The 4,613-nt window shown below is 38.5% G+C and overlaps 1 long non-coding RNA gene across 1 annotated transcript; it reads left to right on the top strand.

Annotated features, from left to right (window-relative positions):
- The first annotated feature begins 262 nt into the window (after positions 1-262).
- LOC116051002 lies at positions 263-1,323 on the top strand. The gene is made up of 3 exons (XR_004105239.1): positions 263-515; positions 934-988; positions 1,195-1,323. It is a non-coding gene; the product is annotated as an uncharacterized LOC116051002 (long non-coding RNA).
- The last annotated feature ends 3,290 nt before the right edge of the window (positions 1,324-4,613 follow it).

Genomic DNA, 4,613 nt, shown 5'->3' with positions numbered 1-4,613 from the left:
CTGACATTCAGTTTGGAGTTCAGGAGATTGTCTAGACCTGGACCACACCCCTGAATGCATTGAAGCAGCTGTCATGTGATTGGTTGATTAAATAATTGCATTAACGAGAAATTAAACAGGTGTTTCTAATAATCCTTTAGGTGAGTGTATATTTTTAAAAACTGTCAGTTATTGAAAAGTATGGGAGGCATGGCACATCCAACCCAGTAGGTGGCGGTAACGCACACAACGCCATCATTAAACCAGAGAAAAAGAAGAAGAAGACGACTGATGGATCAAGTTGGAGGTCCTCAAGAAAATGTAATTCTTCGAGACAGGAGCGATTATACTTCACCGAAAAGTGTTGTAAAAATGCACGTATTGTGCGTTGTAGATACATCTAGTGGGTATGAGCAGCTAGCTCGCGCTTCTCTTTTGAGCGTGGCTTACTTTTAAACGAGGTTTAGTTCAGTAACGTTAGCTGAACGTTAGCTTGTATCTCTGCACGTGGATGTCCCTGTTCGGTAATTAGCTATGTAAGTACATTTTGAAATTGAAACTGTTGTTGTTGTTGTCGTCGTCGTCGTTGTTGTTGTTGTTGTTGTTGTTGTTTTTGGTGATTAAGTGCTATAGACAATGAGCAAACCGCTTCACGTAGTTATTAACCCGCCGCGGCCAGAGCACATGGTCCAGAAAAGACAGCGTGTTCCAGCGTCACACCAAACCCCTGTTACACATTTAGGTCTTTTGAGAACTTAACTTCTTGACCAAAATGTATGAGCCAACAGAACACAACTCTAACTTATTCTAAACTTAACGCAGCGTCTCTTCAATTCGGCATGCATTTTACAATCCTAATGTTTTTTTTAATACAATAATCCGGTGTACGTTTCCCCCCCACCACATACACTTTTCATGGTTTGCCTCTAAAAATCTAATTCTTGTTTTTGACAGATCAACTCAGGAAAGGGAGTTTCAGTGAAATGAGCAGTGTGGACCTGACGGGCATGTACGTATTGCATTTCTGTTTATATCATTAAGTGAATAGCCATCCCAATGATTATATCAATCACTACCCATCTGACCCATTCATATGTTTGGGGGAGATTATTCATGAGCTTCTAAATGAGGGTTTTGGCATTCAATTCCCATCAAAAGAGCGTGTTGCTCCTGTGTGAAAGTAACTTTACTTGAATGTCTGCATTGTTCTTTCAGGATCGACCAGCTGCAGGGAAAGCGAGTAGAGACTAGAGGATTTCTTGACACATCTACCAAAAGCACTTGACTGGTTTGTATTTATTTTGAGGTTATTCATTACCAAATAAAAAAAGAAAATTGTGAAGCGGAGTTGATTGTGTGTGCTGTTTTTATTTATTTTTTTCAAGACATGCATCCATCACCACTTACCCTGTTCTAGGCCTATTACAGATTAACCAGTATTTTTCAACCTGGACCCTAGTGTGTTTTACAATGATTCAATTACTTTTTTATGAAATCTGGTGTATTTGGCATGTCAATTTTGGGGCTGTTTCCTGTTAAACAAAAAGGATCTTACTCTAACAAAAAGGTCGACCTGTAGGGACTATTTATTTAAATGTATTTTATCGTTATTAATACGTACTGTGTGTATATGTTTATACTTATATTGTTTATATCTTTTTATCCTTATATTTGTATGTGTGACATGCTCCAACAACACCATGACAAATTCCTCGTATGTGCAACGTACTTGGCAATAAAGCCCATTCTGATTCTGATGTTGTCAGACATAATAATCTAAGCCTGTCAGTGGCAAAAACGGCACTTTTAGTGGATGGCAACTGACGGTGCACATTTGCCCTATACATAGGGTTACATTGCATCCTGGGTCACGGCTGCTGGTTACAGCGTTCCTGCTCAATACTGGACCAATTTAAAAGATTGTTGTTCACATTAGCCGGTGGAACTACATACACAGCTAGGTGTTTGTATGTGAAATGTGGTGTGTGTACTGTGTAAGGGTTGCCTCCAAGTGTCTGAGTGTTTCTCCCACGTTCAGTGAATATAAACGCTGATTTAACAACATAAAAAAACGAAACCAATTTCAGTAAAGAGCTGCCTCACATCGGGGCTACCGTCTCCTCCACTGGCCTCTGACCTTCCAGCTCTCAGGGCCACATCACGGATGTGTTTGGGTTTACTCTGGGAGCTCCAGTTCATTTCCACATTCAGTATTCAATAAAATGAAAGCTACTTCTGCTTATCACTCATTTGTAAGACCTGTAAATAATCAACTCGGACTGAAATTCAGTTTTCTTTAGTGGTCTGTGGGTGTTTGCAGACACAAAGGTTAGTTTGGCATGCCCCCATGTTATATAATAAATGTAGAATTATGCAAGTATCTGTAGGAGAACTCCCAATAGTAAAGAAATGGGAGCGAGCGCTGAGCCCAGAGGGGAACTTAATTAATTGGGAGACAGTTTAAGACAACATTCCCCACTGTTCCAAGAACCCAAATCACCAGCAGATCCACTTCAACATATGTCATAGGACATACTGGACTCCTCAGAAGAGATACGTCTCTAAAGTCATTCCCACTCCCTATTGCACGTTCTGCCAACCTGAACAAACTGGAACTTTCCTGCACGTGGTCTGGGAGTGTGAACAGGTGCATAAGTTCTGGAATAAAACAACATCAATAATATCTGATGTGATAGGATGTCAAATTCCTACTGACCCGATTGTTTTGTTACTTAATAACGACTCTACACCTGCTTGGGAGACAGAGATAAATTTGGCTAGCCGGCTCAACTGGAACCAAGAAAATGATAGCTCAGCGCTGGCTTCCCCCCCCCCCCCCACTCACTTTGTGTAAAACAGTGGTTGGCGTATTTTCTAGACATAGTTATGCTGGAGCTCTCTACAGCAAGGATTAACAAAGCCAAGTCATCGACTAAAGACCTATGGAAAGGTGCATCAGCACAGAACTAGAGGAGAATGATTAAGCAAGGTGTGATTTCTGTTTTTGTTTTATTTGTTTGTTTGTTTTTTCTTACTTTTCCTCGAGACTGCGGAGGGTGAGGGGTGGGAGAGGGTGGTTGTTCTTGTTCAAGTGTTTTTGTCTGTTGTTTAAAATGAAAAATAAATAAAAAATTGATCTTAAAAAAAAAAAATGAAGAATTATGAAATAAAAGTCCCCTGAAATAAATAAAATGACTTATGTCCCTAAATTAAAAAAAATAAAGTATCCATTTGAAAATTGTCCTCTTTAAAGCTATAGTGCGTAGTTTCTGTCTCCCCCCGTGAGAAATTCTAAGTAACTACAACACTGTCAGCTCATCCACGTGACACAACCAATAGAGCTCAACGGTGTCCGCCCACTTTATTAACGGCTCTGGTTATAGAGGATCTTAGATAAGCACATTTTTATGATATTTTTGGGCTGCTGCTGTTCATTTTTATTTCACAAAATTCATGTAAAAACAATATGGCCTAAAATTCTTCACAGAACTATAAAGGATCAGATGCTTACAAGGGTGCAACATTATAATCAAATAATATAAAGAAGAAAAAACAAAACAATATTACAAGAAATAAAGCTAGGGCTTTTTGTAATTCATATCTTTCAATAATCTTAAAAAGTTTCACTGCATTACTTTTTTCATAACTTTAAGGGCTTTGGCATGAAACACATTTTCCAAGAATGAGGATGTTGTTGACAAGAAAGTCATCTTTGGCCGTAACAAGTCCATAAATAATGTCTTTTTGATAGAAGAGTTCAAGTTGAGAAATTCAGCTCTTAACCACAGACTGTATAATTTAATATTATACAGTCTATGCTCGTAACCATTGACATATATAAGCTCTTAACACATCCATGGAGCGAGAAAGCAAATTTGCGATTTCCATGACGGCGATGACCCACCCTACTCTGCGTCTGATTGGCTACTATTCCTTGCCTTCATTGTTTGGATTGGTTAGGTGTAGGCATGAGCGTAAGGGTTACAGGATAAGCCAATCAGGGGCAGAGTAGGACGGGACATGCCTTTGCCTCTTAAGATACGCAAAGTCTCGATAAGGAGTAGATTAGTTAGCTATACATATTTGCATTTATTATAAGATGTAACGCGAGCATAGCTAGCAGTTGTAGCGTTAGCAATTTAGACCAGTATTATAATACATCGATGGTGTAGAGTGTAGACGATGTACAGCTAACATTCTTATATACAGTCTATGGCTAGCACAGATAGCATTCTTTTTTTTTGGTCTTCAAAAAAACTTTGTTATTTAAGTACAAATACACAAACACACTGAAAACATTACATGCATACATACATACAAGAAAAAAGGGGCGCGTGTATGAAATTTACATTAAAGAGGTTGTAAGGCATTGTAAATATTTAGAGTCCGGATGGCTTTCTTATTTTTCAGTCCTTTCAAAATTTCAAAATATAATTTCATGTCATTTTTATATTAATATTCGGGTTTCTTTCAGACCATTTCCATTTATTGATATACAGTTTTCCAAATAAAATTAAAAGATTTAAAATGAAAACATGGCATTTATCCAAATCGCACCACACGCTAGCACAGATAGCATGCTAGCAAGGATAGAAGGCTAGACCATGCTAGGTGCTAGCATAGACTGTTGGTGC

This window comes from Sander lucioperca, chromosome 14 (genome assembly GCF_008315115.2).
Source record: "Sander lucioperca isolate FBNREF2018 chromosome 14, SLUC_FBN_1.2, whole genome shotgun sequence".
Lineage (NCBI taxonomy): Eukaryota > Metazoa > Chordata > Actinopteri > Perciformes > Percidae > Sander > Sander lucioperca.
Note: the sequence above shows the minus strand (reverse complement) of the source record. Positions and strands in the feature narration are given on the sequence as shown.